The following is a 17844-nucleotide window of genomic DNA, read 5'->3' as shown; positions in this document are numbered from 1 at the left end:
GCTGAGGGCTGGGGACACTGCAGAACACGAGACCTGCAGGTCCCTGGCATCGTGGGGCTTACAGTCTAGGTGAGGAGACAGCACACAAGTAAACAAATAAATGAGCAAAGTTATTTCAGTGCCGTGTAGGAAATAAACCAGGGTGTGGAGCTAGGCAGCAGCTCTGGTCTCCAGCTTCCCCAGGCTGCCTCCCCCTCACTGCTCCCTGAGGGACTGGGATTTGTCAGCTCTGGCTTCAAGGCAGGCAGCAAAGGTGGCTCTGAGGGTGAAACCCAAGGAGGGGGAAGTGCAGATTCCCAAGGCCAGGAGCTGCTTCTGCCCTGGCACCCCTCACCTGTACCAGCACTAGCACCTGCAGCCGCAGGCTTTCCCTCTGTGGCCAACCGGCTGAATTATTTCCTTATCTCAACCCAATGAGTTTTTAATCTGTCTTTATACAGAAGCCTGACTGCCTGCTCAGGGATTATTACCGAGTTCTCTGCACATCGATCCTGCCTCCCCTGTCTGTTCTGACCAAGTGAGGCTCTGAGATGGAGGCAGGAGGGGTCTGTGTTCTGGAAAGATTTAGGAGAGCACCAGTGCTTGCTATGAGCAGGGGTGCCTACAGCATTCCGGCACAGATGTTTGGGATTTTAGGAGCACTGTCCTGCAAGGGGTGGGGTGCAGGCATGGGTTGGGGAAGGGGTATGAAAGGGTGAAGCCCTCCATTTGAGCTCAGGAGATGGGGCTGTTTCAGCACTATTAGGTCACTATCTGCTCAGGAAGACTGAAGCAACAAGAGGAGAAATGAAAGGCCCAGAGAGGCTGTGATGGCCTGGGACAGGGACAGGAGATGAGGAGAGGATTCTGGCCTCAACTCTGCTCTTTACAAGCTGTGTGCCCTTGGGCAATGACTCCTCTGTAAAATGGAGGTGGTTACGAGGCTATTTAGTGAGGCGGTATACGCACATGGTCTTCACACAGTTAAACTCTCAATAATGTCAGCTACTGTTATTAATACCACTATCTGTAAAATGGGAGTAGGAGTACTGGCTCTACTTCCTGGACAGATCTCTTGTGAAACTCAGACGGACAGAGGCGCCAGGCCCACGAGAGGACTGCTGTAGATCCAGGGCTAGCTCACCAACACTAATAAAGGGGTGAGGAGGCGTGAGGCAGACACACAGCTTCAGTCACTCCTGCATTGGGTCAGTGACAGACAGTCTGACGGCCGTTTAGACGTGCAGCCTAGATACACCCTCCCCTGCCTTCACACCTGGTCTGATAGCAGGGAATGTGGGACAGAAGCTCCCACATGTGACTTTTCATCTGCCCTGGTGCCACTGGATACTTGAGAGTGGCCTTCCAAGTATGCAAATCCAAGCATCTCATTCACTGCCCAGGCACAAGCCCCAAATACCTTCCAGGGCCTGGGGAAGGTCTTCTGTTGCCCCCTGGCCTCCCACCTCTCCTGTACTTGGTGCTCTCTGTGGTGCATGCGCAGGGGGTATCCTTGGGGAGGGGGGGCGCGCCTCAACCCCTCTGGCCTCTGCCTTTGCAGATGCAGTTCCTTCCTCCTGGGAGACTTTTTCCTTCAATCTCTAAACTCTTGAGGACAGAGACTGGGTGTATTGGTTTATCAAAAGTGGTTGACCCATAAATATTTGTTGAATTCAACTGATTCCACCCCCAGTCCTGGCCAGCCAGCCAGCCCACTCTTTCTGGCCTCAGCTCAAAGCTCCCTTCTCAGGAAAGGCCCTTCCGCTGTGGGGCCTGGGTAGAGCCTCATTTCCCCTTCTAAAGCCCCCTGCGCTTCCCCTGGGGGAATGTACATGTTTGATATCCGTCTCCTTCGCTGGACTAAACTCCACAAGGTCAGGAGAGCTCTGTCTTGTTTACTGCTTTATCTTCAGTTACCCAGCATATAGTAGGTATTCCGGATGTATTGTGGATGAGTAAATAAATGCATGATGTCACTGGGACTCCATGCCTTCTCTTTTAGTCCCTCCCACTCACCCGCCTTCCGCATCTTCAGAGGAATAACTTCTGGCATCTCAGGGCTAGGTTTTTGCTTTCCAACCTGTCTTTTATCTCCTCCTTCCACAGCCATCCACTCTCAGACCCTGCCCTGCTAGGGACACCCCTCTGGCTGGTTGCCTCTCCCTGATGAAGAGCTGGGCCTGCTCTGAGCTCCTGGGGGCGAGCCTAGCCTTGGGCAGCCTGGACCCACCTCCCTTCCACCCTCCAAAGAACACAGCTCTGGGTCTGCAAACACCAGGAGGCCCGGCACCTTTCCCTCACCAGCCAGCCAGGCCTAGCAAATGCCGAGTCATTGCCAGCTGCTGCCTGTCTCCAGCTCCTCCAGCCTAAGGAGCCACCAGGAGCAAACCCAGAACAGTGGCCCCTGGCAGCATCTGAAGCCCTTCACCCTTGAAGCCAAGGAGTTTCCACTCCATCTCTATAGCCTCCCGCCTCTGCACCGGTGGAAGGAGGCCCTAGAACCAGGGATCAGCTCTGGGGTGGCAACACCAATGCCATGCTCTCTGTGCCACCTTGCCACCCTCTACTCTACTGCCGAGGGCCTTTGAACACATGCCAATGACTCAGCCTCAGTTTCTCCACAGGGCCCTTCCATTACCAAGGAGCTACCAAGGTAACATTTACAGGACTGCATCAAAGCTTTGGTGCCTGTGAATGCTGACTAATAATTAAGTCCCTACGAACTGGCTGTAGATAAGCATAATCCCTTGCATTTATACAGCCCTGAACACATTTCAAAGCCTTTTCACATATATTATCTCATGATCTCCCACAGTAATCCTATTGGGTAGTTAGTAGAAGGGAAATTAATGCCCTTATTTTGTAGAGGAGAAAACCAAGACTCAGAGAGGGAAGAGTCTTGTCTGAGGCCACACAGCCTGGGGGCAGGCCAAAGCTGGGCCCCAAATACAATCATCCCCTGACCCAGGATCCTGGAGTAGCTTATATAGCTCACCTCCTTAGCTATCCTGCCTAATTCAGTTTTCAACAGCAGCAGCAACAACAGATAGCTGTTGAGCACATATATATGACCTGACTTGCGTTATCCCCTTTAATTTCTAACAGAACCTCATGATATTGGCTATATTATTAGTCCTCATGTCACAGGTGATGTGGCCAAAGCTCGAAGAAGCTAGTTACATCCAGGGCATAATGCTGGTCTGTTTGAACAATCTGACTTTAACCCCATTCATAGGCTCTCCCTGCCTTAATTGAGGCTCCTTCTCAGACCCAAAACCTCCAAAATCTCCTCTGTGGAGTCTGGGATTCTTAGGAATCTGTATTTTCTATGGTTCTATGCACTCCCAGTTCACTCATTTAACTTACATGTTCATTTGACATTCATTGAGGCCTTTCTGTGTATGCCTGGCATTAGGAATACCACAGTTGTCAGTGGCTCAATCTCCTGCTCTGAAGGTGCTAGCCCAGGCTAGAGAAATCTGGGAAGACTTCTGGAAGGAAAGGGAACCCAAAATGAATCTTGAGAGATGAGTTAGGAGGCGGACAGCAGAAAAAGAAGGAAGAATGTTCCAAGTAGAAAGAGCCAGGGGCAAGAGACAGCAGCATCTGTTCAGGGACCACATAAGTGAGACAGTTTGGCTCGAGGAGAGAGGTGGTGAGGTTTGTGCAGTGTTGGAGAGGGACATGTGGCAGGGCAGTGATCTGATCAGTTAAGGATGCTGTGGAGGCCATGTGGAGGATGGGTCTGGCACTGGGGATATAGTCCACTCTTGTGCAAGATCTTTTCCAGTCATGTTTTGTCCTAGACCCTTGGAGCGAGTCCTGTAGGCTGTGGGAATGTGGGAGGGCAGTCTTCTAGGGGCACTCTTGGATGAGCTTGGGGGAGACTCTGGAGGCCAGGGGAGGGGTTTGATTTGTCGATGGGGTAAGATGTGAGAACCAAAGCTTCTCCACAGTTGTCCTCAATGAGATACCCATCTGAGAGCAAGCAGAAGGAAGGGCATTCTAGGCAATGGGAACAGCTTTTGCAAAAGCCCAAAGGCAGAGATCCCAAGACCAGCTGTGGAGCTACAGTATTTCAATATGGCTGAAGCCCGATCTGGGCTGGGTGGAGCCACTTCTGTGCAATAGGAGAGAATTCAGGCCTTAATACGTAAGAAGAGTCCAGGGGCTTTGTAGATTGTACAGCTAGGTTCAAATCCCAGCACCTACTAGCTACTAGCTACATAATTTGCCCACCTCCTTGGGCAGATTACTTAATTTCTTTGGTTCTTAGTTTTCTCATCTGTAAAACGGGACTGTGAGGATTATATGAAATAACACACACACACACACACAAAAAAAAGAAATAACACACAAAGCACTTAGCATATAATAAACATTCAATAAATGCAACTAATATTATTATCACTATCATCAATATTATCATTAACAGTTCCACAGTGGAGTACCACTTTGTAAGGGAGAATCTCATTTTAAAAAGTAAAAACAAGCTGCAACGTGTGCTTATCTATAATCTCTACATTCATAGATAATGTGTGAAATTTCATCTGTAACTGTTTTCTCAGAGTGTCATCCCATCCCAAATCAAATGATGGTGTTGGATGCTAGATGCCCTCATAGGAGTGATGGGGGCATTACAGCATCTGGCAGCAGGCTGGAGGCTGGGAGCAAGTGCAGAAGAGGGGAGGGAGGCCTCTCTCAGGCCTTGGAGGGGGTGACAAGACCCACAGTCCTCAGCCAGGATGGTAGGGGGCATTTTGGGGATTGGGAGTAGCTCTACGTTGAGAGATAGAATCAGTGTATTTTTCTGGAGTGAACGTAGTGAGCAAAGAACATAGGACACAGTCTCTGTTTCCAGAAGTTTTCAGTCTTCTAGGCTATAAATTAATCACTTAGAATCTGAATTGTTTAGAGGATTAAGATTTTCAGGTGTTAACCATGAGACACATAGCTCCAACATGGTCGAACAGGCAAGCCAGGCCCAGAAGGCTGTGCTCCAGAGTCCTACCTGGTTGGAATCCCACCTCCCACTATTAAATTGAGAGGCTTAGAAAAGCTACTTCTTGGAGTTTTGGTGTTCTTACTATACAGCTGGACTGAACATTAGAACTACTGCAAGGGGGGCAGCCCCGGTGGTGTAGCGGTTTGGCGCTGCCTGCAGCCTGGGGTGTGATCCTGGAGACCTGGGATCGAGTACCGCATCGGGCTCCCTGCATGGAGCCTGCTTCTCCCTCTGCCTGTGTCTCTGCCTCTCTCTCTGTGTCTATGAATAAATAAATACAATCTTAAAAAAAAAAAAGAACTACTGCAAGGGTGGTATAAGATTCAATGAAATAATGTATGTAGAGTGCTTGACACAGGGCCTGGTAGGTGATCAGGGCTCAAAAACTAATAGCAGTCATTGCTGATAGGATGTCCTTCCCCTTTTGGGAAGTTTGATAGGCTTTCTCACAACTTCATAGAGGGAGATGAGAGTCAGGGGCCTCCTTTCTGCCTGGGGATGGCATATGTCTCAACCAGACTACTGTCCCTTTAGGCAATGGCAGGTGTGGGGGGGTCCCCCACCTACCCAAGAGGGCACAGGGTAGGGTGAGGTCTGCATCAGGAGTGCTGGTGTGTGAGGCATCCCTGGGTGGCTCAGCGGTTTGGCGCCTGCCTTTGGCCCAGGTTGTGGTCTTGAAGCCCCGGGATCGAGTCCCATGTCAGGTTCCCGGCATGGAGTCTGCTTCTCCCTCTGCCTGTGTCTCTGCCTCTCTCTCTCTCTCTCTCTATCTCTGTGTGTGTGTGTGTCTCTCATGAATAAATAAAATAAAATAAAATAAGATAAGATAAAATAAAATAAAATAAAAAGGAGTGCTGGTGTGTGGTCTTGGTGGAGATAGGGAACAAGGCCAATCATTTTCCTCCAATCATGTTTCTGAAATTCAGAAACATGAAGTTTTAAAAAACAGCACATACACAAAGAAATGTGTTTTTTTGCAGCTGTCTTGGCATTTGGGGAGTAATTTACCAACTTCAAGTTCAACTTAATGAATTTGGGGGTAGGCAGCTTCCCTGGGAGTTCTGCTTCCTAGTAATCTGCGGTTGCCCAGCCGGCAAAGAGGGCCGAGAGGGTGGTCGGCAGGGAGCATTAACAGTAACACGTTGTGTATTTGTCATCAGAATGGAGCCCCCGGGCACAGGGGTAGTGCCCATGGCTGCTCAATGGTGTATTTGTCATGTGGCCACTGACACAATCAATTGACCCCCTTACACACCGGTGTTTATTAGCCATTGTATAAATATTTTACCCCTCCCCGGCTGACACATAATCTCTTCTTTGCTGCCTCTGACAAATGAACATTTCTCTGTAGACTCTTAAATGAGTATGTGTCACAGCTATGTCACTGATTAATTTTTTTTACCACCATGAACAACGATGCATAGAAATGTAACTTATATTCATTTCCCGGCTTGAGCCCAGCTGTCTAAAAAATTCCACCAGCTTCTACAACTGACAGACAGCTATCCCAGCACTTGGGCGTGCCGACATGTGGTTGTGTGAGTGCCAGCTTGTTAATTACGGGCTTTTTCTTCCGGCCTGGCTGCCGAGTTACCAGCCACAAGGATCTTAATCACTGTTGGGGCCGGGAAGGGCCTGCTTCAGAAGGCTCCAGGGGCCGGCTCCCCAACCCAGCCTAACCACATGCAATTTTTTTTCCTCCAAATGTTGGCCACCTTTTCCTCTGGGCCTTGGTTTGGGAACACCCCTGAAGGTACCCCGGTAACACTCATCACCACCTTAAACTCTTTACCCTCTGATCTATCGGACCATGAGGGTAGGGATGGGATCTTATTTGCTGAGAACAGAAATATTTGCTGACATTAAATCACCTAAGGTGTAGTTATTGACCAATGTACCAGCCAAGTGACATGTATTATTTGCTTCGTCTTTTCAATGAATACTCTTGGAGCCCCCACTATGCAGGCCTTTTGATCTGGGGCCAGAGGAAAAGGTGACTATTGCTTGGAGAAATGATATGGTTAGACGTGAGTGGGAAGCTGCCCCTGGAGCCTTCTGAAGCTGGCCCTTCCTGGGCCCAATAGTGATTAATGTCCTTGTGGCTTGTTCCTTGGCAGTTAGGCCAAAATGAAGTTTAGGTTCTAGTGGTAGAGAACTGGAGGTTCTCGGGGTACAGACTATTTGTACCCTGGTTTGCAGCTGAGGAAACTAATGGACCATTCTTGCCACTGGAATCATCTCACCCTAGAGCCTGTATACCTAACCATTTTTGGGCAAACGTCCTGACCCCACTATCCTTTCCCTCTGGGTTGCCTCAGTTTCTCCTCCACTACAGCTCCCCTCCCCTCCCTTCCTTTCTTCTCCTTCACACTTGCCTCTTCTTGGCAGATTCTCAAGTCACCTTGGGCTTCAGAGCCGACTCAGCATCCCTCCCCAATCCTGCCCCTGTCCATCTGCTGCTTCCCCCTCCTCACCCACCTACCCACTGGCATAGGACTGAGCCTCCAGCAGGTGTCTAGGATGCCCCCACCCCACCCCCTACCTCCATGCACCTGTGTCCCGTGCACCTGTGTCCCTTCCCTGATATCATATAACCACTGGCTGGGAGCCAAGTGTATGACACCTGGGGACACTTCCAGTATATTAACTAGCTCACACCAGCTCTGCCATCACCCACAAGGCTCTCAAGAGACTGACCCAAGAAATAGAAAACCTTCCCCCTGCACATTCAGGGAATTGATACTCTTGGATGCTATGTCCATGAATCAGTTAAAACCTCTGAAAGATGCGGTAAGGCAGAGAGCATGGAATGGGAGTAGGTCTGCATCCTGGTTCCTCTGTTTACCCACTGTGTCCTTGGGCAAGTCACTCATTTTCTTCTCAGGACTGCTGGAAAGGTGAAAGGAGCTCACGTGGAACAGCACCCAGCATGGTACCTGGCACGTTACAGGAGCACAGTAAATGGCAGTTTCCTTTCAAAGAAAGAATTTTCAAGACTGTCCCATCATGACAAGTATATTTCCCCATCCAAGAGAAGAAAAGCTGGCCAAACCTGTCTCCAGAGACACAAGCATGATATCCCCACCCATGCCCAACCTAGGAGGTGGCCCTCTAGGACCCCATGTAGCAGGTAGCACTGTGGCTCTCCTCCTCTCCAGGCCTGGGTAATGTGGGAAGAGGGGCAGCTCCAGCTGCTAGGGGTGGGTTGCCCAGACCATGTGCCCTTACTTTTGATAAGCATCATCCAAAATAATGGCCATGTATGTACATTCAGTCCATGCGGCACTGAAGAAAGTATCTACTTATGTGCATCATCTCATGGAAAAGACATAAAGCCCTTCTGAGTTGGGTATGACTGACTTCATTCCCTGAGTGAAAAAATTGAGATACAGAGGTTAAGAAAACTACCAAAGGTCACATAAAACCAGGACTTACTTGAACTTGAACCTACCTGCTTCCCAATTAAGGGCTCTCAACTACCACCACATGTTAACTCCCCCAGATCTTCTTCCCCGCTCCCCAGGCATGCTCCAGGGAGTGGGTGGCACCTGCTTTATGATGTCATCGAGGCCTTGCAGTATGATGTCAAGGACCCAGAGTGCCTACCCTGCCCTTCCTGTGGGGAGTCAGTGGCATTGAGAGCAAGGTCAGAGGAAGGAGAGCCTAGATGACACAGAGCTGGGTGGGGACCAGCTGGGGAGGGGGCTGATCCAAGAAGGCCCACACAATGAGCTTTGGTTGGAGGCTTGGCTGTGCCATCCCCCATAGATTTTCTTGTTTGAAATGGAGCATGGAGCCCCGGAAATCAGGACAAAGGCACCACCCACAGTTCTGGTCTCGATGACTCAGATTCCACCTCCCACAGCCTCCTCCTGTGTGTGTTTCTGAATGTGTGTGTACCGGAGCATGTGCCCCGCCAGTGCGTGAGGCTGTCAGCTGTGCACGCGTGTATGCGCGTGCATGCACAAGGAGGGGGCCACATGTACACATGCCTGAGCTGTGTCCCCCTGCATACCAGTCTCCAAGCCTGAGCCCTGAGAATGTGATGACCAGTGGTGTCAATGACAATAACGATGTTAATAGCTAATGCACTTCTTTTGTTTAGAGACACTGTGCTAAGGCGCCTTCCATTGTGTGGAATCTTTACAAAAGCCTGGGGTGAATACTATCATTATTGCCATTCTACCGGTGATGAAACTGAGGCTTAGAGAAGTTAAGCTGTTCTTCCAAGGCCACACAGCCAGAAAATGATGTAATTTTCAGATGCCAAAGTCTGTGCGCATTAAGATGGGGTTCCCTCCTTGCCCTCTCTAGAGTGTGGAGGTAAGACCCAAGGGTCCTTTGTAACCCAAAACCACCCAGCGCTCTGAAGGAAAGGGGGCCAGAAGTCAGCTTTGGAAGAGAAAGGGGGGTAAATAGCAGATAGATGCCTGAGCAGGAGGGGGGCAGGGCAGTTGTCTCTCAGAACAGGTGTCAGAGAAGCTGTGACAGCCACTTAGAACCACAGTGGCAAGCCTCCTTTACATGGCTATTTGCATATATTTGCATTCATTTGCATCACCAAATCTGTGGAAACGGCCTTAATGGTCCCTGCCTCAGAAGACTGGCAGAAGCTGAGAGGGTGGGAGTGACAGGGAGGGCCTGGGGAATTCAGGAAGGGAACGGAGGGAAGAGGCAGTGCTGTGGAGGCACTGGGAGGTGCTGGGCACTGCTCAATTTGCAGGAGAAAGCAGGAAGATTCTCTCCCAGGTGCCCTGAGTCTCCTTCTCGCCCAGAGTCTATCCCTTGAGGGCAGCAGGAAAGGGGGTGGGAGATTCAGAGAGCCGGGAGCAGAGCGAGGTTTGGGACCTGGGTTGGTGGGCAGCGCTCAGGAGGAAGGCCGAGGCTCAGACCTCGGTCGGGACCCCAGCCGCCGGGTCCTGGGGAGGCTGGCCAGAAGAGAGAAGGCCTCGCTCTGCGTCTCTCCGCTGGGGGGCCTCCCACTTGGCTGCCCGAGCTCATTGGCTCGGTGTTGGAGCGCCATCTAGTGGACATGCTCCAGAAAGCACACCTTCCTCCTGCCCGCTCTGGTGCAGCCCCTTCCTTCCGGTGCCTGCACAAAACCTGTTTCGACTTTGCTAATGCCGAGAAAGGGCATGGTGCTGAAGTAGGAAGCTCCGTTTCAGAAGGCCTCCGTCTCTGCTGTTTTTCTGCTCGACCCAATTTACTCATGTTTCGTATTTTGCCTCTGAATAAGCCAAAGAAGCTATGCTCACACTTCAAGGCGGAAGCAAGAAAATTAATCATTCTCTGAGTTTTGTCCTAGGCCCCAAATACCTGATAACATCTAAGAAAAGCCAGATCCCAAACATGTTCCAGTACATTACGTTCAAACAAACCTTAGCTGACCCCTACCTTCGGTAATTTATGAGATAATGCCTATTGTTCATTCACCTGATACTGGCCTTTGATTGGATTGTACCACGGACTCCTGAGGAAACAGTACCCCGGACCCTTTGCCAGAATAAACCCCTAGCTCCAAGCAACAAGACTCATTCTTCTCTCCTTTCTGAGTCTCCTGGACATTCCCTCTGCTATCCTCTGTCACTCACATGATTCAGTAAACTGTTTTCACTTTCTTTGGCTCACATTTGATTTCTCTCCTACATGAAGCCAAGGACCTTTCTGGTTGATCCTGTGGGACCTAGGTCCTTGGACCCAGCCAGCCTGCATCAGTGCAATCTGGTCCTGCAGCCCACATCTGAGTGGAACCTCGACTTTCTGGAGGATCACCCTCAGGGAGCTTCCCACAAGGCTCAGGCCAGCCTAAAATTGGCTGATAGAGCTGAGAGGTTAAGAGCTCAGGCCCTAAAGGCAGAAAACATGGCTGTGCCGATTGCTAGCAGTGTGACTTTGGCAGATGAACCTTCATTTTTTTTAAAGATTTATTTATTTATTTATGATAGACATAGAGAGAGAGAGGCAGAGACACAGGAGGAGGGAGAGGCAGGCTCCATGCCGGGAGCCCGACATGGGACTCGATCCCGGGACTCCAGGATCGTGCCCTGGGCCAAAGGCAGGCGCCAAACCACTGAGCCACCCAGGGATCCCCCAGATGAACCTTTAAATCAGTAATCTCATCTGTAAAATGGGGGTAATAGTATTTACTTGTGAGAATGAAAGAAGATAGATGTTAAGAGTTTATCAGTAGGGTCAGGACTGAGCAATGCAAGTGCCTGGAACCCCAAATGTAAGGAACTTGGGACTTATATGACACTGGAAGCTTCTTAAAATTTGTGTCCTAAGCTCCTGATTCTTTTCGTTCTAGCACTGGCCCTGCTTATCAGCACATTGCCTGGCACACGAGGAGCACCTCATCAGCAGGAGTTATGGGCGATGTTGTTATCATATGGTTACTGCTGTGATGATGTTAAGGGCTTGGGAAAGGCAGCACCCTATCTCCAAGACCCAGGAGAAAGGAGCACCCCAACTCCCATCTGGCCTGGTCTGGCAAGGATGTGAAGCGAGATCAGAGGCCAGAGGGGTGAGGGACCACTTCCCAGTGATTCAGGAACAGAGAGAGAAAGTCAGGGGCAGATAGGAATGGAGGGGAACATGGGATCATAAATCTCTCATGGCTTCTCAGATGACAAGGAAGAGGCTCACAGATAACTAGTGTGGTATGTTGGTGAGAGTCTGGGGTGGACTGGTGCCACATTATGGCCCTCTGAGGGGCAACCCTGAAGGACATGGTGAAGGGAAGTTCCACCCAAGGAGCAAAACTCTGAGCAGTACATTTGGTAATCAGCTTCATCCAGAAGAAGCAGCAGTCTGAGATTGGATATTCCCTGACTCCTGGGGAGTAGTGAATGACTTGGCTCATTCATTGGTCAGGAGCCTGGTAGGAACAAAACCAAGATCACTGACAATGAGGGCTAGGGAAAGGTAGATGGACAGACTTCTGAAAGCGGGTACCAAGTGTGCAAACTTCTAGGTCTCAAACACCCTCTAAAGCATCTGCTGCCAGAGGCTCTCAATAAAGCAGACAGAATGATTCATGAGGTGAGTGAATCTCTTCCTGTCCACACCAAATGCCTGCACAATAGCTTTTGATGCTATCAAAAGGCCATGGTACCAGGAATGGGGACAATATATGGGCCCAACAGCATGGACACCTCCCACCAAGACTGAGCTAGTCCTACTACTCTGAGGGCTCAATCTGCCTGCAGCGAGACCCACGATGAGCAGCTGGTGTGGTTCTCTTCCTCAGAAGACCAGCCAAGCCCCTGGTAGCAGATGGATTGCACTGAATCCCTTCCTTCCACACTGGAGGGGACAGTGATGATCTGTCCTTACTAGAACCAGGGTATGCTTGGGTTTGAGCTTGTCTTCCTTGTCCACCATGCTTCCACAAAGAAGGTACAATAATGAGGTCACCTAAGACTTATATACTTTCAGCTCTTATATTTAGATTTCGATTCATTTTGAATTAATTTGTGCATGGGATACGAGGTAATAATGAGATGGTACTCAATTCAACAGATTCACTGATCTTACGTAGTTGTACCTCATCACCCAGAAGCAGTGGGCCTGGAAGAACAGTGGAGCAGCCTGTCAGATGCTCAGAAGTTGCCGGCAGGAACATAACACATGTGGGTTTGGGCCCTGAACGTGGTATTTGTTTTGAAGAGCACTGTGTCCCCTATACCTAGAAATTACAAGTCCCAGAATCAGCGTGGAAGTGGAAGCGGCCCATCTCACTCTCAGATCTGTACAATTTTTGCTTCTTGTTCTCAAAACAGTAGGCTCTGTCAATTAGAGGTCCTAGTTCCCAGAAAGGGAGAACTGTAGCAGGGAACATAGTAATGTTTTGCACTAAACTGAAAGCTGTGACTTCCACCTGGCCCCCTTCTGCTCCTCATGCCAGGGGACTGATAGGAAAAAAATGACATTCATTACTGTACTGGTCAAGGTCATTGATTTTGATTATCATGAGGAATAAGAGCTGTAGATAGAATGCATGTAGATGCAAAAAGGGCAGGGAAGGGTATGTCTGAACCCAGCTAGGAGATTCACTGGGTATCTCTTAGAATCTCCTACCCAGTTGAAATTGACAATGGACAACCTCAACAATGACGATCTCCAAAGGAAAGGCAACCAAGGGCTCAGAGCTCTCAGGGATGAAAGCCTATATAATCTCATTAGGTAGATCTATAGAGGTTTAACGGAAGGTAAGAGGAGGTGGGAGACAATATCAAGCATGGAGTCAGGACCAGCTACAGCAGTGGGGACTGTGGCTTGATTCATTAACCCTTTGTCTTTATCCTCCTTGATTCACATCTAGCATTATTGTGAAGGGGCCTTGTTTACAGTGGATTGTACCTCTCTTTCTGGGGAAAAAAATGATGACAACTTTGTTCTCATGGACAAAAATGGAGGCCCCATATGTAGTGGGGAAGTCAGATATAATGCAAAGGTGTGAGTGGATCTCGGTGGCTCAATGGTTGGACAGTATTGAGACACAAACCTTTTCTCTCAAGTGCCTTAACTACCTCCTTGCTTTCTTGGACGCTGCCCCCCACTTTCAGGTATAGATGAAAGGCCACACTGTGTGATGTGGGATCTGGTTTCTGGGTGCCACCAAGGTTGGTTGACAGAACCCAGAAGCTTGGGGTGAGCCCTGGGCCATGGGAATAGGCTGTGGTTGGAAGCTATGGGCTACTCCAAGGTAAGCTTCCTCTTTACAGCCTTCTAGAGGAGTCTGACCACATGCTGAGTGCACACATTGGCCGAGCAATCTGCAGGGTTTCTCTTTGGCCCCCAGGAAGCAAGTCAACATGGTAAGGCATTGAACCACCTTGCCCTGTGTCTTCCTTGTGCAAATTTCCTTCTTCCTCACCCTCAGCCCCGTGGGCTTTTACCTGAATCCTGGCCACAAGCTCTGCTTCTAGAGGGCTTAGGACAAGGGGTTTCTCACCCTGTGTGGTCCACACCGGGGTCAGTCTCAGAGCCTGAGTCTCACCACTCCAGCATTGCTGTTGAAACCAAAGGAATAAAGACCCTATGGGGGCAGGAAGTGACCAACTACTTTTTTGCAGATGGGGGCACAGGAATGGACATCTAAGAGACAAAGGAGGAGAGGGCAGGCAAAAACAGCAAGGAGGGAAAGGGAGCAGAGGATAGAAAGTTAAGTCCCAATGAAGGTCATCCCCTATACATGAGTCTATGTAGGAAGTGTCCTGGGGAGGAGTGGCTGGATCCAGCAGGACAGGGAAGACAATATTCCCTCCCCACAGTGAGAGGACACACTCATCCATGCAAGGCTGGGAATGAGTTTCTCTGAGCACCTCCAGACCTCCATATTGGTGGGTGGGAGCAGTGTCTGACTCTCAGATGACCTGGAAAAACAGTAAAAACATCAGGAGTGAGTAGGTAGTGCTGGGGGCAGGAGGAGGCAGCACCAGCTAGAAGGTCCAGAGCAGCACACAGTGATAGCTCCCTTTTCCACTGCCAGTAGGCCAGGAAGGGCTAGACTAGAGCCAAGGGATCCACCATCTTGGCCTAGGCCTCCCACTGTCTGACTACTCCAAACCCTTCAATTCATAAACACTGCGGGCCCATGGCACAATCTCATCTCCAGAGCATAGCCTTGCATTCCAATGGAGTTGTGTGCCCCAAGAGGACCTGGCCCAGTGGCATTTGGGTGGCTTGCCAGGAAGCAGGGCAGGAAGAAGTTCAGGTCAAGACAGAGAGAAAAGACTGAACTTCTCTCCTGTCACCCCTGCACCCTGCCCTTCACCACCTTGCCTTTCTTTAGATGTATGGGAAATGCACTAGGCTGGGGGCAGAAATCTTGGCTTAAAACTGTGGTCTGTTAGTTCCTGGGGTCATCCCAGTCATTCTACCTCCAGGCAACGACCCTCTTTTCCTGCATTTTCAAGGCAGAGAGAAGGCCAGAGCAGCTGAGGGATCTGAACTCCAGGCAGTCAGCTATGCTTGCCTGGGATATATACATGGGACTGGAGAGGCCCATCTATGATAGAGTATATGGATATTTTTCTAAGGAGGAGTCCTTAACTGTCATCAGATTTTCATAAAAGTTTAAGATCTGCCTGTGCTGTCCAGTATGGTAGCCACTAGTTGCATGTGGTTCTTTAAGCACAAATTAAAAACAATAAAGTAAAATAAAATAAAATTAAATTAAATTAAAATGTAATCCAGCTCTTCTGACTCACCAGCCACATTTCACTGTCTTAATGACCATATGTAACTAGTGGCTACCACGTTGGACAGCACAGATGCAGAACATATTCATCAGTAAGAAAGTTTTTTTTTTTTAGTAAGAAAGTTCTATTAGACAGTGCTGCCCATTGCAAATTTTTTACCACTTTATTAAGGTATAATTGATAAATAAATTGTATGACTTTAAAATATACAACCTAATGACTTGATTTACATATATATTATGAAATGATTACCATAATGAAGTCAATCACCTCACAATTACCATTGTGTGTGTGTGTGTAGTCAGAACATTTAAGATCCACTATCCTAGCAAATTCCAAGTATACAATACTGTATTGTTAACTATAATCACCCTGCTGAACATTAGGTCCCTGTCCATTGACCTTGCACAGGGAAACTGAGACCTAAAGAGGGGGTAAGCTGCCCAAGGCCCCAAGGGGAGTCAGTCGTAGTGGCAAGACTAGATGCCCTTCATAAAATGTAAAATTGTATAAAAATATCTTCTTGGACATACAGCTAGCTGTTCCACAACAGTCTGGGATGGAAGGAGATAGGGCTCCAGTTGGGGCTCCAGATAGGGCGGGGTACTGTGTTTGTCCCTCCCCTTCCACCCCCTCTCAGGGCTGCCCTAGCCCTTTAGGATAAAGGAGGCTCAGAGGTCTAGAACTCCCTCCCCTCCCCCACGATGACCTAATCCTCACAGAAATGTGAGAAGGGGAGTGAGGAGGGGCTTCGAGGAGGGAAGCTGGGGGTGGGGGTGGAGATGGTGCAGTCCTCAGGCCATAAAAACTGGAGGTAGGGCGCAGCCCGGGTGGCTCAGCGGTTTAGCGCCGCTTTCAGCCCAGGGCCTGATCCTGGGGACCCCGGATCGAGTCCTGCGTGGAGCCTGCTTCTCCCTCTCCCTCTGCCTGTGTCTCTGTGCATCTCTCTCTCTCTGTCTCTCATGAATAAAAACAAAAAAAATGGAGGTGGGGAGAGCTGTGCTGATCTTAACCATTCTGCATGCAGCCATCTTCTAAAATCCAAGTCTGCACCTATTACCCCATGCTTACACTCTTCTTGGAATGGAGACCAAATCCCAACCCTATTACTAGGTTTGTTCTCACCTCAGGACCTTTGCACTTCTGGTTCCTTGGCCTAGGACTCTCTCCTCCCACACTCAATTGACTCCTACCCACCTTTCTGATCTCAGCTTAATTAAGCACATACATCCCCATCCCTCACCCCCCACCCCAGCTAGGTCAGCTTCCTCTGTTACAGATTTTTTTACTGCTTCCCTTTAGAACATTCATCTTGTTTTTTTTTTTTTTTAAGATTTTATTTATTTATTCATAAGAGACACACACAGAGAGAGAGGGAGAGGCAGAGACACAGGCAGAGGGAGAAGCAGGCTCCATGCAGGGAGCCTGATGTGGGACTCGATCCTGGGACCCCAGGATCATGCCCTGGGCTGAAGGCAGGCACTAAAACTGCTGAGCCACCCAGGAATCCCCCTCATCTTGGTTTGTAATTCCTCTACACATTTATTTGGGGGTTCTTTGGTAAATGTCTCACTCCCTAGTAGACCAACCTCTCCATAGTCTATTTCTGCTTATTATTATATCTCTCAACCCTTGAGCAGTGGTTGGTCCAGAAGACATGCTCAATAAAAATATGACAAAATACAGTATCCATTCCTGATCAAAACTCTTCAGAGTGTAGGGATAGAGGGAACATTCCTCAGCATCTTAAAAGCCATCTATGAAAAACCCACAGCAAATATCATTCTCAATGGGGAAACACTGGGAGCCTTTCCCCTAAGATCAGGAACATGACAGGGATGTCCACTCTCACCACTGCTATTCAACATAGTACTAGAAGTCCTAGCCTCAGCAATCAGGCAACAAAAAGAAATAAAAGGCATTCAAATTGGCAAAGAAGAAGTCAAACTCTCCCTCTTTGCAGATGACATGATATTGTACATAGAAAACCCAAAAGACACCACCCCAAGATTGTGAGAACTCATACAGCAACTTGGCAGTGTGGCAGGATACAAAATCAATGCCCAGAAATCAGTGGCATTTCTATACACTAACAATGAGACTGAAGAAAGAGAAATTAAGGAGTCAATCCCATTTACAATTGCACCCAAAAGCATAAGATACCTAGGAATAAACCTAACCAAAGAGGTAAAGGATCTATACCCTAAAAACTACAGAACACTTTTGAAAGAAATTGAGGAAGACACAAAGAGATGGAAAAACATTCCATGCTTATGGATTGGAAGAATTAACATTGTGAAAATGTCAATGCTACCCAGGGCAATTTACACATTTAATGCAAGCCCTATCAAAATACCATGGACTTTCTTCAGAGAGTTGGAACAAATCATCTAAAGATTTGTGTGGAATCAGAAAAGACCCCGAATAGCCAGGGGAATATTAAAAAAGAAAACCAGAGCCGGGGGCATCACAATGCCAGATTTCAGGGATCCCTGGGTGGCGCAGCGGTTTGGCGCCTGCCTTTGGCCCAGGGCGCGATCCTGGAGACCCGGGATCGAATCCCACGTCGGGCTCCTGGTGCATGGAGCCTGCTTCTCCCTCTGCCTGTGTCTCTGCCTCTCTGTCTCTCTCTGTGTGACTATCATGAATAAATAA

General features: G+C 49.0%; 2 long non-coding RNA genes across 4 annotated transcripts in view; one reads left to right on the top strand and one right to left on the bottom strand.

Moving 5' to 3' along the window:
* Positions 1 to 8500, bottom strand: part of LOC140633557 (uncharacterized) — a 44867-nt gene extending 36367 nt beyond the window's left edge. The window contains exons 1-3 of one of the 3 annotated variants that reach the window (XR_012031143.1): positions 8436 to 8500; positions 8213 to 8352; positions 7735 to 7956 (exon numbers count right to left, since the gene is read on the bottom strand). This is a non-coding gene — a long non-coding RNA (uncharacterized lncRNA). Of the gene's footprint in view, positions 1 to 7734; positions 7957 to 7983; positions 8353 to 8435 lie in introns of those variants that run through there. The other 2 variants (XR_012031144.1, XR_012031142.1) reach the window with 2 other exon arrangements.
* Positions 8501 to 8564: 64 nt separating this feature from the next.
* On the top strand, positions 8565 to 10602 carry LOC140633559 (uncharacterized). Its single transcript, XR_012031147.1, has 2 exons — positions 8565 to 8630; positions 9090 to 10602. It is a non-coding gene; the product is annotated as an uncharacterized lncRNA (long non-coding RNA).
* Positions 10603 to 17844: the final 7242 nt, after the last annotated feature.

Source organism: Canis lupus, chromosome 5 (assembly GCF_048164855.1).
Source record: "Canis lupus baileyi chromosome 5, mCanLup2.hap1, whole genome shotgun sequence".
NCBI lineage: Eukaryota > Metazoa > Chordata > Mammalia > Carnivora > Canidae > Canis > Canis lupus.
The sequence above is the reverse complement of the archived record's forward strand: the minus strand, read 5'-3'. Positions and strand labels throughout refer to the sequence as shown.